The following is a 25,244-nucleotide window of genomic DNA, read 5'->3' as shown; positions in this document are numbered from 1 at the left end:
AACATTGCCACGCCTACAAGGAGGAAGGCTCAGGGCTGCATACGGAGGAAAGGAGGTTAGGAAGTCAAGCTGAAAGGCATACACACACACACACACACACACACACACACACACACACACACACACACACAACACAACACAACACAACACAACTTCAAGAAAATAAATGGACCGGCCGGGATGGATGGCACTGCAGATTGACCACAAGGGGGAGACGCAGGCCCATGGATGAATGAAAGCAAAGCACCCGCACACACTCGATTCTCGCACGGAGGCTCAACCATCGCACCCCACGGTGTGCTCAGCCCTGAAGATCACCCAAACACAGCAGGAAAACTCGACTGATAAAATGTGGAGGAGGAGAAGAAGATGGAGCAGGCGCACCACTTCTGCAGCCACCCAGGGCACAACAGACGAGCACTATTTTTGACCAGAGGAAATCAGGGGAAAGCGCGAACGCAGTCCCCCACTACCACAAATTATGCAGTCGAGTTTCCCGCATTTGGGGAAATCGCAGGGGTCAGCACACCCGGAGTGCAATGGATGAGCCTCACCCTGGGAGAACCACCTTAGTTTTTTTTTTTTTGATTGAAAGAGCTTTATTTTCCGTTCAGTCATTACAAGTCGTACAATAAATTACAGTCACACAAAGCATGATAGTACGATACACAGCAAAGGTTCCCTAAGCTATACATCGCACACCATGCTACTCTAACATTCAGCTCAATCCTGCAATATAAAGGCACAAGAGATCAAACAAAAACCAAATAATACAATCTGTGATCGGGGTAGGGGTGTGGGCGACTATGTGGGGGTAGGGAGGGGGCAGATCACAGGGCCAAACTGTTGGGCTGTATCTTCAGGGGGACATGGGAGAAGGAGAGGGGTCTTCACTCCTCTTCTTCCTCATCAACGGCCGAGCTGTCCAAGATGGAATAGTCTCTAAGCAGGTTCTTGATGAACCTGCGGCAGTCCCGGACGGACATGTTTTCCCTGTTGATCACGAGGCGGTTCCTGGCAAGCCACACTGCGTCCTTAAAACAGTTCATAAGGCGCCAGGCCTCCTGGATGGCCTCCACGTCGTGGGTCCCAGGGAACAGGCCGTAAAGCACCGAATGGTACGATAGGCAGCTCCTGGGCACTGAGTCTCTGAGTTCCTGTTCTAGGGCGTCCAACAGACCCTGTGCAAAGGGGCACTGCCAAAACACGTGGAAAGATGTTTCCTCCACGTAGGGGCAACGGGGGCAGTACCGGGTCTTGCACAGGTTGCGGGCATGCATGAATGACCTGAGAGAGAGACCTCCCATGACGGCCATCCACGACAAGTCCTTGTGTCCATTGGTAAGCCGCTTTGAGGCCACATTGTTCCAAACTGTCTCTGCAGTGGCTGCGGGGAGTCCCGGAACCAGCTCGGTCGAGTCCTTAGCTCGGATGAGCTTGTGGATTGTCTTCGGCTTCCATAGGTCTGGTTTCAGTCCTTCCAGCTGGTGCTCCCTCACAAACCGGACAACATCCCCATAGAACCAGGGAGTGTTCCAGTTGTAAGGGATGGAGCTGTCCCATTTGTCCCAGCCCAGCTGTCTCCAGAGGGGCATGAGAAGCAAGCGAGACATGGACCTGCCCGCTGAGCCAGTCTTTTCTACAAGAGTCCGCTGCACCGTGACACATGCAAAGGAGGCCCTCAGCAGAGCGGGGATGTCGGGTATTCCCTTCCCACCCTTGCGGGGTTCCTTGTACATCACGGTCCTCTTGACTCTGTCCATTTTGCCCCAGACGAAGCCAAACACTGTCCGGGTGATGGCCTTGCAAACGGTGGTATGGGGAGGCCAGGCCTGTGCGGTATATTGGAGCACAGGCAAAACTTCACTCCGCAGGACAAGTGCCTTGCCTTCCATCGTGAGCTTTCTGGAGCTCCACAGTCCGATCTTCGAGTTTATCCTTCCTAGTCGGTCTTGCCAAGACTTAAGGGCCGCTCCTTCCTTCCCGAACCAGACTCCAAGAATTTGAATGAAGTCCGGCTTAACGGCAAAGGGGAAGGGGGCGGGAGAAGCCAGGTGCCATTCCCCGAAGAGCATGGCCTCCGACTTCCCGCAGTTGACTTTTGCCCCCGAAGCTCTGCCGAAGTCCTCGCAGGTCTGGACGAGTGCAGTCACCGAACGCTGGTCAGCGCAGAAGACGGTCACGTCGTCCATGTAGAGCGAGCACTTGACCTCGTGGCGATCTGGTCCTGGTGCGGTGATCCCTCTGATCTCTCCATTCTGCCGGATAGTCTCAGCGAAGAGCTCTATAACACAAACAAAAAGGAGAGGTGAAAGAGGGCAGCCTTGTCTAACCCCTGAAAGAATGGAAAAGGGGTCAGTCTTCCAGCCGTTCACCAACACCGTGCTGTAAATGTCAAAATACATAACGTTAACAAAAGAGCAAAACATCTTCCCCAGACCCAGCCTGCGCAAAACCCTGTCCATGAATGCGTGGGAGACACGGTCGAACGCCTTCTCCTGATCTAAGCTGACCAGGGCGGCGCGGCCCCCGCGGTCCTGGATGTAATGGACCGTGTCTCTCACAAGGGCAAGGCTGTCGGCAATCCTGCGGCCAGGAATGCTGCAGGTCTGGTCCGGATGGACGATCTGCCCCATGACAGGTTTCAGCCTGTTGGCCAGCACCTTGGCGAGGATCTTGTAGTCCACGTTCAGGAGAGAGATGGGACGCCAGTTTTTCAGGTCACATCTCTCCCCCTTCCGCTTATACAAGATCGTGATCATCCCTTCCCTCAACGACGGAGGCATTCTGCCCCCCACCACCATCTCCTCGTACACCTCCAACAGGTCCGGACAGATCAGGTCACCCAGCGCTACGTAGAGCTCGGCCGGGAGACCGTCACTGCCCGGGGTCCTGCCGGGCTTAAAGGATTTAGCGGCAGAGAGCAGCTCCCCCACCGTCAAGGGATCGTCCATAGCCGCCGCACCTGCGGGATCAACAACGTTAGTGACACCTGACAGGAACCTCTCGGCGGCTTCGGGGTCGGATGACTTGGGGGCGTAGAGGTTGCTGTAGAAGTCGTGGACGACCCCCATCACTTCCTCCTTGCCGCTCCTCATGTGTCCGGTCTCATCTCGTAGCTCAGTCAGGGGCGTGTGGCCGGCATGGAGCTTCCTGAAAAAGAAAGAGTTACATTTCTCACCCTTCTCCAGGTTCTCCACCTTGGAACGAAAGACGATTCGCTTGGATTCCTCCTCAAAGTGCCTTTTCAAGCTCTTTTTGGTCTCCTCCAGCTCCTCCCTGACGTCCCAGCCACACTGGAGCAGGTCCTGCAGGGACCGCAGCTCGCGCTGCAGTTTCCTCAAGTTCCACTTCTTCGCACACGCCTGTTGTCTGCCTTTTGCCTGAAAGAAACAACGGAATTCGACTTTAACATATTCCCACCAATCGCTGATGCACTTGAACAGACATTTGTCATTTCGCCATACAAGGTAAGCATCCCTAAGTTCCTCCATGACCTCCCTCTGCTCCAACAGGGCACAATTCAACTTCCAGGAGCCCGGGCCAGGTGGGAATCCATGGCCCAGAGTCCCCCGGAATCGAATGGCCCTGTGGTCAGAGAAGAAGCAGGGGACCATAGAGTACGACACCTTTCTGACTGCTCTCGAAGTGAAGATGAAGTCTATCCGAGAACGGAGCGAGCCATCGGGGCGGCTCCACGTATAGTTTACGGAGCCGTTCCCGATGGACCCGACAACGTCCTGCAAGGATGCCTCCGTCACCATCTCAATCAGCAGTTTAGACGTCACGTCCAGATTGGCGGATGTGCCAGAACTGCGCCCGTCCACCTCAATGGGGCAGTTGAAGTCACCACCCAACACTACTGCTCTAGTGGTGGCGAGTTCAGCCCGCAGGGCCTGGAGAACCTCCAGTCGGACATCCCTCTCAGGGGAGGCATACACGCTGATGAGCCGCACGGGCTCACCCGCCCAGGAACCGTCTGCGACAAGAAGTCTGCCACAGACGAGCTCCCGGACGGAATCAAGTGCAAAGTTACCTCCCCTGATCAGGATGGCCACCCCCGCAGACCTATTGTCGCCCCCACCAGACCAGTAGGAAGGGCCGTGAGGCCACTGCCTGGCCAGATGGTTGTAAGACCTAGAAGCAGACAAAGCACATTCCTGCAACATGTAAACATCACACCTCTGGGAATCTAAGAACGTAAGAACAGTCTGAAATCTAAACCAAGCTCTAATACTCCTCACATTAATGCAGAAGATGTTGAGATCAGCCATGGGAATAAAAAGAGAGGTTAGTTCTGATACTAGTTACCAGTCTGGTCGGACGGGTCCTCTTCTCTGGCGCCTGTCGGCTCCTGTGGCTTCTCGTAGCGCCCTTCCAAGAACTCGTCGTAGACCGTGTTGGACGGAGTGTCCAGGATTTTCTTAACCTCTGGGTCCTGCAGCAGCTCCTCCATAGATTGAGCTTGGACTGGCTCTGCTTGGACCTGCTCCACTTGGGCCTGCTCCATCACCTCCTCTCCTTCTGAAGCTTCAAGGCTCTCGCAGACCTGCTCCATCTCCTCCTCCTCATCTGAAGCTTGAGGGGTCTCGCAGGTCTCGATTATTTTTCTTTTGTGGGACTCTTCTGATACGTTGTCCCTTCCTTTCCTCTTCCTCTGTATGGTACCTGGGGGAGGAAGCACAGGAAAGTCCTCCGAAGGGCGGGCACCAGCAGCTGGAGGGGGGTTAGGTGCTGCTGGGCCAGGAGAGAAAGGAGGCTGGGTGGGGCGGGGGGCAGGAGAGAGTGCCCGGGCAGGGGAGGACGGGGCAGGGGTGGGCCGGGCAGGGGAGGACGGGGCAGGGGTGGGCCGGGCAGGGGAGGACGGGGCAGGGGTGGGCCGGGGTGGGGTACGGGGGGCAGGGGTGGGCCGGGGTGGGGTACGGGGGGCAGGGGTGGGGCGGGATGGGGCAGGAGGGGCGGGGGTGGGACGGGGTGGGGCGGGGGTGGGACGGGATGGGGCAGGAGGGGCAGGGGTGGGACGGGATGGGGCAGGAGGGGCAGGGGTGGGACGGGATGGGGCAGGGGTGGGACGGGATGGGGCAGGGGTGGGGCGGGATGGGGCAGGAGATGGGGCGGGAGGGGCAGGGGATGGGGCGGGAGGGGCAGGGGAGGGGCGGGACGGGGCAGGGGTGGTGGCTTTCGCCTTCTTACCCTCCTTGGTCGGCTTGGCCATCCGTGGTGTTGGCTCCGGAGCTGGGGCTGGCTTCGGTGCTCTCGCTGCCACAGATGCCCATGTTCTCTCCCTCTGGGGGCAGTCCTTGTAGCTGTGGGCTGCCAGTCCGCAGAGGTTGCAGGTCTTGCTCTTGGGGCAGTCCTTGGTCGTGTGACCTGTCACACGGCAATACCTGCAGGCATCCTCCGTACAGTCCTTGCCCTCGTGGCCCATCTTGCCACATCTCCTGCAGGTCTGCGGCATGTCCGGGTAGAAGATAAGTCCTGTGGAGTTGCCCAAGGAAAATGTCGTTGGCAGGTGCTGTAGTCCGTCTGGAGAAGCAGGGTTCTTGTTGAGTCTGACGACCACAGACCACTTGCAGGTCCAGTATCCGAGTGAGTTCAGGATGCGGGTGGGCTCCCTCACCACGGTGCAGAAGCGCTTCAGGAAGGTCGAGATGTCCGTGCCTGGGGTGTGTGGGTTCCGCATTGAGACCGTCACCCGCCTCTCCTCTCTTTGAATAAGGCAGTTGCCCACAAAGCGAGAGAAAGGGGATTCGGGACTCGCCGCTTTCACCACCTCCCAGTATCTTCTACAGGTCCCAATGGTGGCAAAGGTGATGTAGAAGATTCCCGAAAAGAAGGTTGCTATTCCCAGGGTGTCAGCCGTGGGGAAGCCTTGATCCGCCAGCATCTTCTTGCAGAACACGTCGTGGGACATGTCCGGCACCCTTCCGTCCACGGGCTTGAGCTTCAAGGCAACAGTCTGCCTCATCCAGGGCTCCAGGGTTGGAGCTTCCAGGTTAGGAATTCTGCCGCCCTTCTGCCTTGCCGTGGTGGAGGTTGAAGCTTGCTGTGGTTGGGGCTGGACCTCCAGGCCTTGCCCTGCAGCCTCCTGGGTGGACTTGCTGGTTGAGGCCATGGCTTCTTCCAGCAGGCTCTTTTCCGCTTCCTTGCTTGCTTGTGGAGAGAGGCTTCGCAAAGTCTTCTTTCCCGGGTGGGAGGAGCTATGCAGATCCGGTCCCGGTGGGAGGAGCTATGCAAATCCTTCTCCAGAGGCAGCGAGTTTCTTCGAAAAGATTCTGCGCCGCCTTCCTCTTCGCCGCTGTTCCGGAATTCACCGCCGATTCCCTTCTTCCAGGTTCTTCGTCGGCTTCTTCCGGAGCTGCAGTCTTCAAGATCTTCTCCTTCTTCAGATGTTCCGAGGCAGGCAGGAGACGATCTTCAGGTGGTATGCTCTAGAGAAATGCGGTTCTAATAAGAACGAAAAGTACTGCAATCGTACTACGCAAAATCTCTACCACAATGCTTGGAGTTCTTCAGACCGTAGTGATCATGGTATCTCCCCTGCCAGGTAAGTATGAGTTGTTCGGCGCCTAGCCGGAGAGGCGCCCCTCGGACGCAGACCACCTCCATTGGTGCGATTTCGGCTCCTTTCCCTCATGGTTTTGGTTTGGGGGAGGGGGGCCAGTACAGTTGCAGAACATACAGATACAAGTGGAGAAGGGTGGAGACCCTGACCCACCCCCCGCGACTAAGGCGTCCCAAGGGTCCGGATTCACTTTGCGGCGTGCATCACAACACTGCAAAGACGCCACAGACAGACACAAAACTGGATATTTGCATGGATGGGCGGTGCGGTGCAGCCGCTCGCTCACAGTCTCAACATTGCCACGCCTACAAGGAGGAAGGCTCAGGGCTGCATACGGAGGAAAGGAGGTTAGGAAGTCAAGCTGAAAGGCATACACACACACACACACACACACACACACACACACACACAACACAACACAACACAACACAACTTCAAGAAAATAAATGGACCGGCCGGGATGGATGGCACTGCAGATTGACCACAAGGGGGAGACGCAGGCCCATGGATGAATGAAAGCAAAGCACCCGCACACACTCGATTCTCGCACGGAGGCTCAACCATCGCACCCCACGGTGTGCTCAGCCCTGAAGATCACCCAAACACAGCAGGAAAACTCGACTGATAAAATGTGGAGGAGGAGAAGAAGATGGAGCAGGCGCACCACTTCTGCAGCCACCCAGGGCACAACAGACGAGCACTATTTTTGACCAGAGGAAATCAGGGGAAAGCGCGAACGCAGTCCCCCACTACCACAAATTATGCAGTCGAGTTTCCCGCATTTGGGGAAATCGCAGGGGTCAGCACACCCGGAGTGCAATGGATGAGCCTCACCCTGGGAGAACCACCTTAGTGATCATGGTATCTCCCCTGCCAGGTAAGTATGAGTTGTTCGGCGCCTAGCCGGAGAGGCGCCCCTCGGACGCAGACCACCTCCATTGGTGCGATTTCGGCTCCTTTCCCTCATGGTTTTGGTTTGGGGGAGGGGGGCCAGTACAGTTGCAGAACATACAGATACAAGTGGAGAAGGGTGGAGACCCTGACCCACCCCCCGCGACTAAGGCGTCCCAAGGGTCCGGATTCACTTTGCGGCGTGCATCACAACACTGCAAAGACGCCACAGACAGACACAAAACTGGATATTTGCATGGATGGGCGGTGCGGTGCAGCCGCTCGCTCACAGTCTCAACATTGCCACGCCTACAAGGAGGAAGGCTCAGGGCTGCATACGGAGGAAAGGAGGTTAGGAAGTCAAGCTGAAAGGCATACACACACACACACACACACACACACACACACACACAACACAACACAACACAACACAACACAACTTCAAGAAAATAAATGGACCGGCCGGGATGGATGGCACTGCAGATTGACCACAAGGGGGAGACGCAGGCCCATGGATGAATGAAAGCAAAGCACCCGCACACACTCGATTCTCGCACGGAGGCTCAACCATCGCACCCCACGGTGTGCTCAGCCCTGAAGATCACCCAAACACAGCAGGAAAACTCGACTGATAAAATGTGGAGGAGGAGAAGAAGATGGAGCAGGCGCACCACTTCTGCAGCCACCCAGGGCACAACAGACGAGCACTATTTTTGACCAGAGGAAATCAGGGGAAAGCGCGAACGCAGTCCCCCACTACCACAAATTATGCAGTCGAGTTTCCCGCATTTGGGGAAATCGCAGGGGTCAGCACACCCGGAGTGCAATGGATGAGCCTCACCCTGGGAGAACCACCTTAGTGATCATGGTATCTCCCCTGCCAGGTAAGTATGAGTTGTTCGGCGCCTAGCCGGAGAGGCGCCCCTCGGACGCAGACCACCTCCATTGGTGCGATTTCGGCTCCTTTCCCTCATGGTTTTGGTTTGGGGGAGGGGGGCCAGTACAGTTGCAGAACATACAGATACAAGTGGAGAAGGGTGGAGACCCTGACCCACCCCCCGCGACTAAGGCGTCCCAAGGGTCCGGATTCACTTTGCGGCGTGCATCACAACACTGCAAAGACGCCACAGACAGACACAAAACTGGATATTTGCATGGATGGGCGGTGCGGTGCAGCCGCTCGCTCACAGTCTCAACATTGCCACGCCTACAAGGAGGAAGGCTCAGGGCTGCATACGGAGGAAAGGAGGTTAGGAAGTCAAGCTGAAAGGCATACACACACACACACACACACACACACACACACACACACACACAACACAACACAACACAACACAACACAACTTCAAGAAAATAAATGGACCGGCCGGGATGGATGGCACTGCAGATTGACCACAAGGGGGAGACGCAGGCCCATGGATGAATGAAAGCAAAGCACCCGCACACACTCGATTCTCGCACGGAGGCTCAACCATCGCACCCCACGGTGTGCTCAGCCCTGAAGATCACCCAAACACAGCAGGAAAACTCGACTGATAAAATGTGGAGGAGGAGAAGAAGATGGAGCAGGCGCACCACTTCTGCAGCCACCCAGGGCACAACAGACGAGCACTATTTTTGACCAGAGGAAATCAGGGGAAAGCGCGAACGCAGTCCCCCACTACCACAAATTATGCAGTCGAGTTTCCCGCATTTGGGGAAATCGCAGGGGTCAGCACACCCGGAGTGCAATGGATGAGCCTCACCCTGGGAGAACCACCTTAGTGATCATGGTATCTCCCCTGCCAGGTAAGTATGAGTTGTTCGGCGCCTAGCCGGAGAGGCGCCCCTCGGACGCAGACCACCTCCATTGGTGCGATTTCGGCTCCTTTCCCTCATGGTTTTGGTTTGGGGGAGGGGGGCCAGTACAGTTGCAGAACATACAGATACAAGTGGAGAAGGGTGGAGACCCTGACCCACCCCCCGCGACTAAGGCGTCCCAAGGGTCCGGATTCACTTTGCGGCGTGCATCACAACACTGCAAAGACGCCACAGACAGACACAAAACTGGATATTTGCATGGATGGGCGGTGCGGTGCAGCCGCTCGCTCACAGTCTCAACATTGCCACGCCTACAAGGAGGAAGGCTCAGGGCTGCATACGGAGGAAAGGAGGTTAGGAAGTCAAGCTGAAAGGCATACACACACACACACACACACACACACACACACACACAACACAACACAACACAACACAACACAACTTCAAGAAAATAAATGGACCGGCCGGGATGGATGGCACTGCAGATTGACCACAAGGGGGAGACGCAGGCCCATGGATGAATGAAAGCAAAGCACCCGCACACACTCGATTCTCGCACGGAGGCTCAACCATCGCACCCCACGGTGTGCTCAGCCCTGAAGATCACCCAAACACAGCAGGAAAACTCGACTGATAAAATGTGGAGGAGGAGAAGAAGATGGAGCAGGCGCACCACTTCTGCAGCCACCCAGGGCACAACAGACGAGCACTATTTTTGACCAGAGGAAATCAGGGGAAAGCGCGAACGCAGTCCCCCACTACCACAAATTATGCAGTCGAGTTTCCCGCATTTGGGGAAATCGCAGGGGTCAGCACACCCGGAGTGCAATGGATGAGCCTCACCCTGGGAGAACCACCTTAGTGATCATGGTATCTCCCCTGCCAGGTAAGTATGAGTTGTTCGGCGCCTAGCCGGAGAGGCGCCCCTCGGACGCAGACCACCTCCATTGGTGCGATTTCGGCTCCTTTCCCTCATGGTTTTGGTTTGGGGGAGGGGGGCCAGTACAGTTGCAGAACATACAGATACAAGTGGAGAAGGGTGGAGACCCTGACCCACCCCCCGCGACTAAGGCGTCCCAAGGGTCCGGATTCACTTTGCGGCGTGCATCACAACACTGCAAAGACGCCACAGACAGACACAAAACTGGATATTTGCATGGATGGGCGGTGCGGTGCAGCCGCTCGCTCACAGTCTCAACATTGCCACGCCTACAAGGAGGAAGGCTCAGGGCTGCATACGGAGGAAAGGAGGTTAGGAAGTCAAGCTGAAAGGCATACACACACACACACACACACACACACACACACACACACACACACAACACAACACAACACAACACAACACAACTTCAAGAAAATAAATGGACCGGCCGGGATGGATGGCACTGCAGATTGACCACAAGGGGGAGACGCAGGCCCATGGATGAATGAAAGCAAAGCACCCGCACACACTCGATTCTCGCACGGAGGCTCAACCATCGCACCCCACGGTGTGCTCAGCCCTGAAGATCACCCAAACACAGCAGGAAAACTCGACTGATAAAATGTGGAGGAGGAGAAGAAGATGGAGCAGGCGCACCACTTCTGCAGCCACCCAGGGCACAACAGACGAGCACTATTTTTGACCAGAGGAAATCAGGGGAAAGCGCGAACGCAGTCCCCCACTACCACAAATTATGCAGTCGAGTTTCCCGCATTTGGGGAAATCGCAGGGGTCAGCACACCCGGAGTGCAATGGATGAGCCTCACCCTGGGAGAACCACCTTAGTGATCATGGTATCTCCCCTGCCAGGTAAGTATGAGTTGTTCGGCGCCTAGCCGGAGAGGCGCCCCTCGGACGCAGACCACCTCCATTGGTGCGATTTCGGCTCCTTTCCCTCATGGTTTTGGTTTGGGGGAGGGGGGCCAGTACAGTTGCAGAACATACAGATACAAGTGGAGAAGGGTGGAGACCCTGACCCACCCCCCGCGACTAAGGCGTCCCAAGGGTCCGGATTCACTTTGCGGCGTGCATCACAACACTGCAAAGACGCCACAGACAGACACAAAACTGGATATTTGCATGGATGGGCGGTGCGGTGCAGCCGCTCGCTCACAGTCTCAACATTGCCACGCCTACAAGGAGGAAGGCTCAGGGCTGCATACGGAGGAAAGGAGGTTAGGAAGTCAAGCTGAAAGGCATACACACACACACACACACAACACAACACAACACAACACAACACAACTTCAAGAAAATAAATGGACCGGCCGGGATGGATGGCACTGCAGATTGACCACAAGGGGGAGACGCAGGCCCATGGATGAATGAAAGCAAAGCACCCGCACACACTCGATTCTCGCACGGAGGCTCAACCATCGCACCCCACGGTGTGCTCAGCCCTGAAGATCACCCAAACACAGCAGGAAAACTCGACTGATAAAATGTGGAGGAGGAGAAGAAGATGGAGCAGGCGCACCACTTCTGCAGCCACCCAGGGCACAACAGACGAGCACTATTTTTGACCAGAGGAAATCAGGGGAAAGCGCGAACGCAGTCCCCCACTACCACAAATTATGCAGTCGAGTTTCCCGCATTTGGGGAAATCGCAGGGGTCAGCACACCCGGAGTGCAATGGATGAGCCTCACCCTGGGAGAACCACCTTAGTGATCATGGTATCTCCCCTGCCAGGTAAGTATGAGTTGTTCGGCGCCTAGCCGGAGAGGCGCCCCTCGGACGCAGACCACCTCCATTGGTGCGATTTCGGCTCCTTTCCCTCATGGTTTTGGTTTGGGGGAGGGGGGCCAGTACAGTTGCAGAACATACAGATACAAGTGGAGAAGGGTGGAGACCCTGACCCACCCCCCGCGACTAAGGCGTCCCAAGGGTCCGGATTCACTTTGCGGCGTGCATCACAACACTGCAAAGACGCCACAGACAGACACAAAACTGGATATTTGCATGGATGGGCGGTGCGGTGCAGCCGCTCGCTCACAGTCTCAACATTGCCACGCCTACAAGGAGGAAGGCTCAGGGCTGCATACGGAGGAAAGGAGGTTAGGAAGTCAAGCTGAAAGGCATACACACACACACACACACACACACACACACACACACACACACACACACACAACACAACACAACACAACACAACTTCAAGAAAATAAATGGACCGGCCGGGATGGATGGCACTGCAGATTGACCACAAGGGGGAGACGCAGGCCCATGGATGAATGAAAGCAAAGCACCCGCACACACTCGATTCTCGCACGGAGGCTCAACCATCGCACCCCACGGTGTGCTCAGCCCTGAAGATCACCCAAACACAGCAGGAAAACTCGACTGATAAAATGTGGAGGAGGAGAAGAAGATGGAGCAGGCGCACCACTTCTGCAGCCACCCAGGGCACAACAGACGAGCACTATTTTTGACCAGAGGAAATCAGGGGAAAGCGCGAACGCAGTCCCCCACTACCACAAATTATGCAGTCGAGTTTCCCGCATTTGGGGAAATCGCAGGGGTCAGCACACCCGGAGTGCAATGGATGAGCCTCACCCTGGGAGAACCACCTTAGTGATCATGGTATCTCCCCTGCCAGGTAAGTATGAGTTGTTCGGCGCCTAGCCGGAGAGGCGCCCCTCGGACGCAGACCACCTCCATTGGTGCGATTTCGGCTCCTTTCCCTCATGGTTTTGGTTTGGGGGAGGGGGGCCAGTACAGTTGCAGAACATACAGATACAAGTGGAGAAGGGTGGAGACCCTGACCCACCCCCCGCGACTAAGGCGTCCCAAGGGTCCGGATTCACTTTGCGGCGTGCATCACAACACTGCAAAGACGCCACAGACAGACACAAAACTGGATATTTGCATGGATGGGCGGTGCGGTGCAGCCGCTCGCTCACAGTCTCAACATTGCCACGCCTACAAGGAGGAAGGCTCAGGGCTGCATACGGAGGAAAGGAGGTTAGGAAGTCAAGCTGAAAGGCATACACACACACACACACACACACACACACACACACACACACACACAACACAACACAACACAACACAACACAACTTCAAGAAAATAAATGGACCGGCCGGGATGGATGGCACTGCAGATTGACCACAAGGGGGAGACGCAGGCCCATGGATGAATGAAAGCAAAGCACCCGCACACACTCGATTCTCGCACGGAGGCTCAACCATCGCACCCCACGGTGTGCTCAGCCCTGAAGATCACCCAAACACAGCAGGAAAACTCGACTGATAAAATGTGGAGGAGGAGAAGAAGATGGAGCAGGCGCACCACTTCTGCAGCCACCCAGGGCACAACAGACGAGCACTATTTTTGACCAGAGGAAATCAGGGGAAAGCGCGAACGCAGTCCCCCACTACCACAAATTATGCAGTCGAGTTTCCCGCATTTGGGGAAATCGCAGGGGTCAGCACACCCGGAGTGCAATGGATGAGCCTCACCCTGGGAGAACCACCTTAGTGATCATGGTATCTCCCCTGCCAGGTAAGTATGAGTTGTTCGGCGCCTAGCCGGAGAGGCGCCCCTCGGACGCAGACCACCTCCATTGGTGCGATTTCGGCTCCTTTCCCTCATGGTTTTGGTTTGGGGGAGGGGGGCCAGTACAGTTGCAGAACATACAGATACAAGTGGAGAAGGGTGGAGACCCTGACCCACCCCCCGCGACTAAGGCGTCCCAAGGGTCCGGATTCACTTTGCGGCGTGCATCACAACACTGCAAAGACGCCACAGACAGACACAAAACTGGATATTTGCATGGATGGGCGGTGCGGTGCAGCCGCTCGCTCACAGTCTCAACATTGCCACGCCTACAAGGAGGAAGGCTCAGGGCTGCATACGGAGGAAAGGAGGTTAGGAAGTCAAGCTGAAAGGCATACACACACACACACACACACACACACACACACACACACACACACACAACACACACAACACAACACAACACAACTTCAAGAAAATAAATGGACCGGCCGGGATGGATGGCACTGCAGATTGACCACAAGGGGGAGACGCAGGCCCATGGATGAATGAAAGCAAAGCACCCGCACACACTCGATTCTCGCACGGAGGCTCAACCATCGCACCCCACGGTGTGCTCAGCCCTGAAGATCACCCAAACACAGCAGGAAAACTCGACTGATAAAATGTGGAGGAGGAGAAGAAGATGGAGCAGGCGCACCACTTCTGCAGCCACCCAGGGCACAACAGACGAGCACTATTTTTGACCAGAGGAAATCAGGGGAAAGCGCGAACGCAGTCCCCCACTACCACAAATTATGCAGTCGAGTTTCCCGCATTTGGGGAAATCGCAGGGGTCAGCACACCCGGAGTGCAATGGATGAGCCTCACCCTGGGAGAACCACCTTAGTGATCATGGTATCTCCCCTGCCAGGTAAGTATGAGTTGTTCGGCGCCTAGCCGGAGAGGCGCCCCTCGGACGCAGACCACCTCCATTGGTGCGATTTCGGCTCCTTTCCCTCATGGTTTTGGTTTGGGGGAGGGGGGCCAGTACAGTTGCAGAACATACAGATACAAGTGGAGAAGGGTGGAGACCCTGACCCACCCCCCGCGACTAAGGCGTCCCAAGGGTCCGGATTCACTTTGCGGCGTGCATCACAACACTGCAAAGACGCCACAGACAGACACAAAACTGGATATTTGCATGGATGGGCGGTGCGGTGCAGCCGCTCGCTCACAGTCTCAACATTGCCACGCCTACAAGGAGGAAGGCTCAGGGCTGCATACGGAGGAAAGGAGGTTAGGAAGTCAAGCTGAAAGGCATACACACACACACACACACACACACACACACACACACACACACACACAACACAACACAACACAACACAACACCAAGAAAATAAATGGACCGGCCGGGATGGATGGCACTGCAGATTGACCACAAGGGGGAGACGCAGGCCCATGGATGAATGAAAGCAAAGCACCCGCACACACTCGATTCTCGCACGGAGGCTCAACCATCGCACCCCACGGTGTGCTCAGCCCTGAAGATCACCCAAACACAGCAGGAAAACTCGACTGATAAAATGTGGAGGAGGAGAAGAAGATGGAGCAGGCGCACCACTTCTGCAGCCACCCAGGGCACAACAGACGAGCACTATTTTTGACCAGAGGAAATCAGGGGAAAGCGCGAACGCAGTCCCCCACTACCACAAATTATGCAGTCGAGTTTCCCGCATTTGGGGAAATCGCAGGGGTCAGCACACCCGGAGTGCAATGGATGAGCCTCACCCTGGGAGAACCACCTTAGTGATCATGGTATCTCCCCTGCCAGGTAAGTATGAGTTGTTCGGCGCCTAGCCGGAGAGGCGCCCCTCGGACGCAGACCACCTCCATTGGTGCGATTTCGGCTCCTTTCCCTCATGGTTTTGGTTTGGGGGAGGGGGGCCAGTACAGTTGCAGAACATACAGATACAAGTGGAGAAGGGTGGAGACCCTGACCCACCCCCCGCGACTAAGGCGTCCCAAGGGTCCGGATTCACTTTGCGGCGTGCATCACAACACTGCAAAGACGCCACAGACAGACACAAAACTGGATATTTGCATGGATGGGCGGTGCGGTGCAGCCGCTCGCTCACAGTCTCAACATTGCCACGCCTACAAGGAGGAAGGCTCAGGGCTGCATACGGAGGAAAGGAGGTTAGGAAGTCAAGCTGAAAGGCATACACACACACACACACACACACACACACACACACACACACAACACAACACACACAACACAACACAACACAACACAACTTCAAGAAAATAAATGGACCGGCCGGGATGGATGGCACTGCAGATTGACCACAAGGGGGAGACGCAGGCCCATGGATGAATGAAAGCAAAGCACCCGCACACACTCGATTCTCGCACGGAGGCTCAACCATCGCACCCCACGGTGTGCTCAGCCCTGAAGATCACCCAAACACAGCAGGAAAACTCGACTGATAAAATGTGGAGGAGGAGAAGAAGATGGAGCAGGCGCACCACTTCTGCAGCCACCCAGGGCACAACAGACGAGCACTATTTTTGACCAGAGGAAATCAGGGGAAAGCGCGAACGCAGTCCCCCACTACCACAAATTATGCAGTCGAGTTTCCCGCATTTGGGGAAATCGCAGGGGTCAGCACACCCGGAGTGCAATGGATGAGCCTCACCCTGGGAGAACCACCTTAGTGATCATGGTATCTCCCCTGCCAGGTAAGTATGAGTTGTTCGGCGCCTAGCCGGAGAGGCGCCCCTCGGACGCAGACCACCTCCATTGGTGCGATTTCGGCTCCTTTCCCTCATGGTTTTGGTTTGGGGGAGGGGGGCCAGTACAGTTGCAGAACATACAGATACAAGTGGAGAAGGGTGGAGACCCTGACCCACCCCCCGCGACTAAGGCGTCCCAAGGGTCCGGATTCACTTTGCGGCGTGCATCACAACACTGCAAAGACGCCACAGACAGACACAAAACTGGATATTTGCATGGATGGGCGGTGCGGTGCAGCCGCTCGCTCACAGTCTCAACATTGCCACGCCTACAAGGAGGAAGGCTCAGGGCTGCATACGGAGGAAAGGAGGTTAGGAAGTCAAGCTGAAAGGCATACACACACACACACACACACACACACACACACACACACACACACACAACACAACACAACACAACACAACACAACTTCAAGAAAATAAATGGACCGGCCGGGATGGATGGCACTGCAGATTGACCACAAGGGGGAGACGCAGGCCCATGGATGAATGAAAGCAAAGCACCCGCACACACTCGATTCTCGCACGGAGGCTCAACCATCGCACCCCACGGTGTGCTCAGCCCTGAAGATCACCCAAACACAGCAGGAAAACTCGACTGATAAAATGTGGAGGAGGAGAAGAAGATGGAGCAGGCGCACCACTTCTGCAGCCACCCAGGGCACAACAGACGAGCACTATTTTTGACCAGAGGAAATCAGGGGAAAGCGCGAACGCAGTCCCCCACTACCACAAATTATGCAGTCGAGTTTCCCGCATTTGGGGAAATCGCAGGGGTCAGCACACCCGGAGTGCAATGGATGAGCCTCACCCTGGGAGAACCACCTTAGTGATCATGGTATCTCCCCTGCCAGGTAAGTATGAGTTGTTCGGCGCCTAGCCGGAGAGGCGCCCCTCGGACGCAGACCACCTCCATTGGTGCGATTTCGGCTCCTTTCCCTCATGGTTTTGGTTTGGGGGAGGGGGGCCAGTACAGTTGCAGAACATACAGATACAAGTGGAGAAGGGTGGAGACCCTGACCCACCCCCCGCGACTAAGGCGTCCCAAGGGTCCGGATTCACTTTGCGGCGTGCATCACAACACTGCAAAGACGCCACAGACAGACACAAAACTGGATATTTGCATGGATGGGCGGTGCGGTGCAGCCGCTCGCTCACAGTCTCAACATTGCCACGCCTACAAGGAGGAAGGCTCAGGGCTGCATACGGAGGAAAGGAGGTTAGGAAGTCAAGCTGAAAGGCATACACACACACACACACACACACACACACACACACACACACACACACACACACAACACAACACAACACAACACAACACAACTTCAAGAAAATAAATGGACCGGCCGGGATGGATGGCACTGCAGATTGACCACAAGGGGGAGACGCAGGCCCATGGATGAATGAAAGCAAAGCACCCGCACACACTCGATTCTCGCACGGAGGCTCAACCATCGCACCCCACGGTGTGCTCAGCCCTGAAGATCACCCAAACACAGCAGGAAAACTCGACTGATAAAATGTGGAGGAGGAGAAGAAGATGGAGCAGGCGCACCACTTCTGCAGCCACCCAGGGCACAACAGACGAGCACTATTTTTGACCAGAGGAAATCAGGGGAAAGCGCGAACGCAGTCCCCCACTACCACAAATTATGCAGTCGAGTTTCCCGCATTTGGGGAAATCGCAGGGGTCAGCACACCCGGAGTGCAATGGATGAGCCTCACCCTGGGAGAACCACCTTAGTGATCATGGTATCTCCCCTGCCAGGTAAGTATGAGTTGTTCGGCGCCTAGCCGGAGAGGCGCCCCTCGGACGCAGACCACCTCCATTGGTGCGATTTCGGCTCCTTTCCCTCATGGTTTTGGTTTGGGGGAGGGGGGCCAGTACAGTTGCAGAACATACAGATACAAGTGGAGAAGGGTGGAGACCCTGACCCACCCCCCGCGACTAAGGCGTCCCAAGGGTCCGGATTCACTTTGCGGCGTGCATCACAACACTGCAAAGACGCCACAGACAGACACAAAACTGGATATTTGCATGGATGGGCGGTGCGGTGCAGCCGCTCGCTCACAGTCTCAACATTGCCACGCCTACAAGGAGGAAGGCTCAGGGCTGCATACGGAGGAAAGGAGGTTAGGAAGTCAAGCTGAAAGGCATACACACACACACACACACACACACACACACACACACACACACACACACACACACAACACAACACAACACAACACAACTTCAAGAAAATAAATGGACCGGCCGGGATGGATGGCACTGCAGATTGACCACAAGGGGGAGACGCAGGCCCATGGATGAATGAAAGCAAAGCACCCGCACACACTCGATTCTCGCACGGAGGCTCAACCATCGCACCCCACGGTGTGCTCAGCCCTGAAGATCACCCAAACACAGCAGGAAAACTCGACTGATAAAATGTGGAGGAGGAGAAGAAGATGGAGCAGGCGCACCACTTCTGCAGCCACCCAGGGCACAACAGACGAGCACTATTTTTGACCAGAGGAAATCAGGGGAAAGCGCGAACGCAGTCCCCCACTACCACAAATTATGCAGTCGAGTTTCCCGCATTTGGGGAAATCGCAGGGGTCAGCACACCCGGAGTGCAATGGATGAGCCTCACCCTGGGAGAACCACCTTAGTGATCATGGTATCTCCCCTGCCAGGTAAGTATGAGTTGTTCGGCGCCTAGCCGGAGAGGCGCCCCTCGGACGCAGACCACCTCCATTGGTGCGATTTCGGCTCCTTTCCCTCATGGTTTTGGTTTGGGGGAGGGGGGCCAGTACAGTTGCAGAACATACAGATACAAGTGGAGAAGGGTGGAGACCCTGACCCACCCCCCGCGACTAAGGCGTCCCAAGGGTCCGGATTCACTTTGCGGCGTGCATCACAACACTGCAAAGACGCCACAGACAGACACAAAACTGGATATTTGCATGGATGGGCGGTGCGGTGCAGCCGCTCGCTCACAGTCTCAACATTGCCACGCCTACAAGGAGGAAGGCTCAGGGCTGCATACGGAGGAAAGGAGGTTAGGAAGTCAAGCTGAAAGGCATACACACACACACACACACACACACACACACACACACACACACACACACACAACACAACACAACACAACACAACACAACTTCAAGAAAATAAATGGACCGGCCGGGATGGATGGCACTGCAGATTGACCACAAGGGGGAGACGCAGGCCCATGGATGAATGAAAGCAAAGCACCCGCACACACTCGATTCTCGCACGGAGGCTCAACCATCGCACCCCACGGTGTGCTCAGCCCTGAAGATCACCCAAACACAGCAGGAAAACTCGACTGATAAAATGTGGAGGAGGAGAAGAAGATGGAGCAGGCGCACCACTTCTGCAGCCACCCAGGGCACAACAGACGAGCACTATTTTTGACCAGAGGAAATCAGGGGAAAGCGCGAACGCAGTCCCCCACTACCACAAATTATGCAGTCGAGTTTCCCGCATTTGGGGAAATCGCAGGGGTCAGCACACCCGGAGTGCAATGGATGAGCCTCACCCTGGGAGAACCACCTTAGTGATCATGGTATCTCCCCTGCCAGGTAAGTATGAGTTGTTCGGCGCCTAGCCGGAGAGGCGCCCCTCGGACGCAGACCACCTCCATTGGTGCGATTTCGGCTCCTTTCCCTCATGGTTTTGGTTTGGGGGAGGGGGGCCAGTACAGTTGCAGAACATACAGATACAAGTGGAGAAGGGTGGAGACCCTGACCCACCCCCCGCGACTAAGGCGTCCCAAGGGTCCGGATTCACTTTGCGGCGTGCATCACAACACTGCAAAGACGCCACAGACAGACACAAAACTGGATATTTGCATGGATGGGCGGTGCGGTGCAGCCGCTCGCTCACAGTCTCAACATTGCCACGCCTACAAGGAGGAAGGCTCAGGGCTGCATACGGAGGAAAGGAGGTTAGGAAGTCAAGCTGAAAGGCATACACACACACACACACACACACACACACACACACACACACACACACACACACAACACAACACAACACAACACAACTTCAAGAAAATAAATGGACCGGCCGGGATGGATGGCACTGCAGATTGACCACAAGGGGGAGACGCAGGCCCATGGATGAATGAAAGCAAAGCACCCGCACACACTCGATTCTCGCACGGAGGCTCAACCATCGCACCCCACGGTGTGCTCAGCCCTGAAGATCACCCAAACACAGCAGGAAAACTCGACTGATAAAATGTGGAGGAGGAGAAGAAGATGGAGCAGGCGCACCACTTCTGCAGCCACCCAGGGCACAACAGACGAGCACTATTTTTGACCAGAGGAAATCAGGGGAAAGCGCGAACGCAGTCCCCCACTACCACAAATTATGCAGTCGAGTTTCCCGCATTTGGGGAAATCGCAGGGGTCAGCACACCCGGAGTGCAATGGATGAGCCTCACCCTGGGAGAACCACCTTAGTGATCATGGTATCTCCCCTGCCAGGTAAGTATGAGTTGTTCGGCGCCTAGCCGGAGAGGCGCCCCTCGGACGCAGACCACCTCCATTGGTGCGATTTCGGCTCCTTTCCCTCATGGTTTTGGTTTGGGGGAGGGGGGCCAGTACAGTTGCAGAACATACAGATACAAGTGGAGAAGGGTGGAGACCCTGACCCACCCCCCGCGACTAAGGCGTCCCAAGGGTCCGGATTCACTTTGCGGCGTGCATCACAACACTGCAAAGACGCCACAGACAGACACAAAACTGGATATTTGCATGGATGGGCGGTGCGGTGCAGCCGCTCGCTCACAGTCTCAACATTGCCACGCCTACAAGGAGGAAGGCTCAGGGCTGCATACGGAGGAAAGGAGGTTAGGAAGTCAAGCTGAAAGGCATACACACACACACACACACACACACACACACACACACACACACACACACACACACACACAACACAACACAACACAACACAACACAACTTCAAGAAAATAAATGGACCGGCCGGGATGGATGGCACTGCAGATTGACCACAAGGGGGAGACGCAGGCCCATGGATGAATGAAAGCAAAGCACCCGCACACACTCGATTCTTGCACGGAGGCTCAACCATCGCACCCCACGGTGTGCTCAGCCCTGAAGATCACCCAAACACAGCAGGAAAACTCGACTGATAAAATGTGGAGGAGGAGAAGAAGATGGAGCAGGCGCACCACTTCTGCAGCCACCCAGGGCACAACAGACGAGCACTATTTTTGACCAGAGGAAATCAGGGGAAAGCGCGAACGCAGTCCCCCACTACCACAAATTATGCAGTCGAGTTTCCCGCATTTGGGGAAATCGCAGGGGTCAGCACACCCGGAGTGCAATGGATGAGCCTCACCCTGGGAGAACCACCTTAGTGATCATGGTATCTCCCCTGCCAGGTAAGTATGAGTTGTTCGGCGCCTAGCCGGAGAGGCGCCCCTCGGACGCAGACCACCTCCATTGGTGCGATTTCGGCTCCTTTCCCTCATGGTTTTGGTTTGGGGGAGGGGGGCCAGTACAGTTGCAGAACATACAGATACAAGTGGAGAAGGGTGGAGACCCTGACCCACCCCCCGCGACTAAGGCGTCCCAAGGGTCCGGATTCACTTTGCGGCGTGCATCACAACACTGCAAAGACGCCACAGACAGACACAAAACTGGATATTTGCATGGATGGGCGGTGCGGTGCAGCCGCTCGCTCACAGTCTCAACATTGCCACGCCTACAAGGAGGAAGGCTCAGGGCTGCATACGGAGGAAAGGAGGTTAGGAAGTCAAGCTGAAAGGCATACACACACACACACACACACACACACACACACACACACACACAACACAACACAACACAACACAACTTCAAGAAAATAAATGGACCGGCCGGGATGGATGGCACTGCAGATTGACCACAAGGGGGAGACGCAGGCCCATGGATGAATGAAAGCAAAGCACCCGCACACACTCGATTCTCGCACGGAGGCTCAACCATCGCACCCCACGGTGTGCTCAGCCCTGAAGATCACCCAAACACAGCAGGAAAACTCGACTGATAAAATGTGGAGGAGGAGAAGAAGATGGAGCAGGCGCACCACTTCTGCAGCCACCCAGGGCACAACAGACGAGCACTATTTTTGACCAGAGGAAATCAGGGGAAAGCGCGAACGCAGTCCCCCACTACCACAAATTATGCAGTCGAGTTTCCCGCATTTGGGGAAATCGCAGGGGTCAGCACACCCGGAGTGCAATGGATGAGCCTCACCCTGGGAGAACCACCTTAGTGATCATGGTATCTCCCCTGCCAGGTAAGTATGAGTTGTTCGGCGCCTAGCCGGAGAGGCGCCCCTCGGACGCAGACCACCTCCATTGGTGCGATTTCGGCTCCTTTCCCTCATGGTTTTGGTTTGGGGGAGGGGGGCCAGTACAGTTGCAGAACATACAGATACAAGTGGAGAAGGGTGGAGACCCTGACCCACCCCCCGCGACTAAGGCGTCCCAAGGGTCCGGATTCACTTTGCGGCGTGCATCACAACACTGCAAAGACGCCACAGACAGACACAAAACTGGATATTTGCATGGATGGGCGGTGCGGTGCAGCCGCTCGCTCACAGTCTCAACATTGCCACGCCTACAAGGAGGAAGGCTCAGGGCTGCATACGGAGGAAAGGAGGTTAGGAAGTCAAGCTGAAAGGCATACACACACACACACACACACACACACACACACACACACACACAACACAACACAACACAACACAACTTCAAGAAAATAAATGGACCGGCCGGGATGGATGGCACTGCAGATTGACCACAAGGGGGAGACGCAGGCCCATGGATGAATGAAAGCAAAGCACCCGCACACACTCGATTCTCGCACGGAGGCTCAACCATCGCACCCCACGGTGTGCTCAGCCCTGAAGATCACCCAAACACAGCAGGAAAACTCGACTGATAAAATGTGGAGGAGGAGAAGAAGATGGAGCAGGCGCACCACTTCTGCAGCCACCCAGGGCACAACAGACGAGCACTATTTTTGACCAGAGGAAATCAGGGGAAAGCGCGAACGCAGTCCCCCACTACCACAAATTATGCAGTCGAGTTTCCCGCATTTGGGGAAATCGCAGGGGTCAGCACACCCGGAGTGCAATGGATGAGCCTCACCCTGGGAGAACCACCTTAGTGATCATGGTATCTCCCCTGCCAGGTAAGTATGAGTTGTTCGGCGCCTAGCCGGAGAGGCGCCCCTCGGACGCAGACCACCTCCATTGGTGCGATTTCGGCTCCTTTCCCTCATGGTTTTGGTTTGGGGGAGGGGGGCCAGTACAGTTGCAGAACATACAGATACAAGTGGAGAAGGGTGGAGACCCTGACCCACCCCCCGCGACTAAGGCGTCCCAAGGGTCCGGATTCACTTTGCGGCGTGCATCACAACACTGCAAAGACGCCACAGACAGACACAAAACTGGATATTTGCATGGATGGGCGGTGCGGTGCAGCCGCTCGCTCACAGTCTCAACATTGCCACGCCTACAAGGAGGAAGGCTCAGGGCTGCATACGGAGGAAAGGAGGTTAGGAAGTCAAGCTGAAAGGCATACACACACACACACACACACACACACACACACACACACACACACAACACAACACAACACAACACAACACAACTTCAAGAAAATAAATGGACCGGCCGGGATGGATGGCACTGCAGATTGACCACAAGGGGGAGACGCAGGCCCATGGATGAATGAAAGCAAAGCACCCGCACACACTCGATTCTCGCACGGAGGCTCAACCATCGCACCCCACGGTGTGCTCAGCCCTGAAGATCACCCAAACACAGCAGGAAAACTCGACTGATAAAATGTGGAGGAGGAGAAGAAGATGGAGCAGGCGCACCACTTCTGCAGCCACCCAGGGCACAACAGACGAGCACTATTTTTGACCAGAGGAAATCAGGGGAAAGCGCGAACGCAGTCCCCCACTACCACAAATTATGCAGTCGAGTTTCCCGCATTTGGGGAAATCGCAGGGGTCAGCACACCCGGAGTGCAATGGATGAGCCTCACCCTGGGAGAACCACCTTAGTGATCATGGTATCTCCCCTGCCAGGTAAGTATGAGTTGTTCGGCGCCTAGCCGGAGAGGCGCCCCTCGGACGCAGACCACCTCCATTGGTGCGATTTCGGCTCCTTTCCCTCATGGTTTTGGTTTGGGGGAGGGGGGCCAGTACAGTTGCAGAACATACAGATACAAGTGGAGAAGGGTGGAGACCCTGACCCACCCCCCGCGACTAAGGCGTCCCAAGGGTCCGGATTCACTTTGCGGCGTGCATCACAACACTGCAAAGACGCCACAGACAGACACAAAACTGGATATTTGCATGGATGGGCGGTGCGGTGCAGCCGCTCGCTCACAGTCTCAACATTGCCACGCCTACAAGGAGGAAGGCTCAGGGCTGCATACGGAGGAAAGGAGGTTAGGAAGTCAAGCTGAAAGGCATACACACACACACACACACACACACACACACACACACACACACACACAACACAACACAACACAACACAACACAACTTCAAGAAAATAAATGGACCGGCCGGGATGGATGGCACTGCAGATTGACCACAAGGGGGAGACGCAGGCCCATGGATGAATGAAAGCAAAGCACCCGCACACACTCGATTCTCGCACGGAGGCTCAACCATCGCACCCCA

General features: G+C 55.7%; 20 non-coding genes and 1 pseudogene across 20 annotated transcripts; all 21 read right to left on the bottom strand.

The window, feature by feature from the left end:
- Positions 1 to 441: 441 nt before the first annotated feature.
- On the bottom strand, positions 442 to 576 carry LOC130337115 (U1 spliceosomal RNA; annotated as a pseudogene).
- A 6,710-nt stretch (positions 577 to 7,286) lies between these two features.
- Positions 7,287 to 7,450, bottom strand: LOC130336891 (U1 spliceosomal RNA). The gene has a single exon (XR_008878054.1). It is a non-coding gene; the product is annotated as a U1 spliceosomal RNA (small nuclear RNA).
- A 734-nt stretch (positions 7,451 to 8,184) lies between these two features.
- On the bottom strand, positions 8,185 to 8,348 carry LOC130336880 (U1 spliceosomal RNA). The gene has a single exon (XR_008878053.1). It is a non-coding gene; the product is annotated as a U1 spliceosomal RNA (small nuclear RNA).
- A 740-nt stretch (positions 8,349 to 9,088) lies between these two features.
- On the bottom strand, positions 9,089 to 9,252 carry LOC130336869 (U1 spliceosomal RNA). Its single transcript, XR_008878052.1, has one exon. It is a non-coding gene; the product is annotated as a U1 spliceosomal RNA (small nuclear RNA).
- Positions 9,253 to 9,986: 734 nt separating this feature from the next.
- Positions 9,987 to 10,150, bottom strand: LOC130336858 (U1 spliceosomal RNA). Its single transcript, XR_008878051.1, has one exon. It is a non-coding gene; the product is annotated as a U1 spliceosomal RNA (small nuclear RNA).
- Positions 10,151 to 10,892: 742 nt separating this feature from the next.
- Positions 10,893 to 11,056, bottom strand: LOC130336847 (U1 spliceosomal RNA). Its single transcript, XR_008878050.1, has one exon. It is a non-coding gene; the product is annotated as a U1 spliceosomal RNA (small nuclear RNA).
- A 716-nt stretch (positions 11,057 to 11,772) lies between these two features.
- Positions 11,773 to 11,936, bottom strand: LOC130336836 (U1 spliceosomal RNA). Its single transcript, XR_008878049.1, has one exon. It is a non-coding gene; the product is annotated as a U1 spliceosomal RNA (small nuclear RNA).
- Positions 11,937 to 12,679: 743 nt separating this feature from the next.
- LOC130336825 (U1 spliceosomal RNA) lies at positions 12,680 to 12,843 on the bottom strand. Its single transcript, XR_008878048.1, has one exon. It is a non-coding gene; the product is annotated as a U1 spliceosomal RNA (small nuclear RNA).
- Positions 12,844 to 13,585: 742 nt separating this feature from the next.
- On the bottom strand, positions 13,586 to 13,749 carry LOC130336803 (U1 spliceosomal RNA). Its single transcript, XR_008878047.1, has one exon. It is a non-coding gene; the product is annotated as a U1 spliceosomal RNA (small nuclear RNA).
- A 743-nt stretch (positions 13,750 to 14,492) lies between these two features.
- Positions 14,493 to 14,656, bottom strand: LOC130336792 (U1 spliceosomal RNA). The gene has a single exon (XR_008878046.1). It is a non-coding gene; the product is annotated as a U1 spliceosomal RNA (small nuclear RNA).
- Positions 14,657 to 15,395: 739 nt separating this feature from the next.
- LOC130336781 (U1 spliceosomal RNA) lies at positions 15,396 to 15,559 on the bottom strand. The gene has a single exon (XR_008878045.1). It is a non-coding gene; the product is annotated as a U1 spliceosomal RNA (small nuclear RNA).
- Positions 15,560 to 16,306: 747 nt separating this feature from the next.
- Positions 16,307 to 16,470, bottom strand: LOC130336770 (U1 spliceosomal RNA). Its single transcript, XR_008878044.1, has one exon. It is a non-coding gene; the product is annotated as a U1 spliceosomal RNA (small nuclear RNA).
- A 744-nt stretch (positions 16,471 to 17,214) lies between these two features.
- On the bottom strand, positions 17,215 to 17,378 carry LOC130336759 (U1 spliceosomal RNA). Its single transcript, XR_008878043.1, has one exon. It is a non-coding gene; the product is annotated as a U1 spliceosomal RNA (small nuclear RNA).
- Positions 17,379 to 18,128: 750 nt separating this feature from the next.
- On the bottom strand, positions 18,129 to 18,292 carry LOC130336748 (U1 spliceosomal RNA). The gene has a single exon (XR_008878042.1). It is a non-coding gene; the product is annotated as a U1 spliceosomal RNA (small nuclear RNA).
- A 747-nt stretch (positions 18,293 to 19,039) lies between these two features.
- On the bottom strand, positions 19,040 to 19,203 carry LOC130336737 (U1 spliceosomal RNA). Its single transcript, XR_008878041.1, has one exon. It is a non-coding gene; the product is annotated as a U1 spliceosomal RNA (small nuclear RNA).
- Positions 19,204 to 19,951: 748 nt separating this feature from the next.
- On the bottom strand, positions 19,952 to 20,115 carry LOC130336725 (U1 spliceosomal RNA). The gene has a single exon (XR_008878040.1). It is a non-coding gene; the product is annotated as a U1 spliceosomal RNA (small nuclear RNA).
- Positions 20,116 to 20,860: 745 nt separating this feature from the next.
- On the bottom strand, positions 20,861 to 21,024 carry LOC130336714 (U1 spliceosomal RNA). The gene has a single exon (XR_008878039.1). It is a non-coding gene; the product is annotated as a U1 spliceosomal RNA (small nuclear RNA).
- A 756-nt stretch (positions 21,025 to 21,780) lies between these two features.
- LOC130336703 (U1 spliceosomal RNA) lies at positions 21,781 to 21,944 on the bottom strand. Its single transcript, XR_008878038.1, has one exon. It is a non-coding gene; the product is annotated as a U1 spliceosomal RNA (small nuclear RNA).
- Positions 21,945 to 22,679: 735 nt separating this feature from the next.
- LOC130336681 (U1 spliceosomal RNA) lies at positions 22,680 to 22,843 on the bottom strand. The gene has a single exon (XR_008878037.1). It is a non-coding gene; the product is annotated as a U1 spliceosomal RNA (small nuclear RNA).
- Positions 22,844 to 23,578: 735 nt separating this feature from the next.
- Positions 23,579 to 23,742, bottom strand: LOC130336670 (U1 spliceosomal RNA). The gene has a single exon (XR_008878036.1). It is a non-coding gene; the product is annotated as a U1 spliceosomal RNA (small nuclear RNA).
- A 742-nt stretch (positions 23,743 to 24,484) lies between these two features.
- LOC130336659 (U1 spliceosomal RNA) lies at positions 24,485 to 24,648 on the bottom strand. The gene has a single exon (XR_008878035.1). It is a non-coding gene; the product is annotated as a U1 spliceosomal RNA (small nuclear RNA).
- Positions 24,649 to 25,244: the final 596 nt, after the last annotated feature.

This window comes from Hyla sarda, chromosome 1 (assembly GCF_029499605.1).
Source record: "Hyla sarda isolate aHylSar1 chromosome 1, aHylSar1.hap1, whole genome shotgun sequence".
NCBI lineage: Eukaryota > Metazoa > Chordata > Amphibia > Anura > Hylidae > Hyla > Hyla sarda.
Note: the sequence above shows the minus strand (reverse complement) of the source record. Positions and strands in the feature narration are given on the sequence as shown.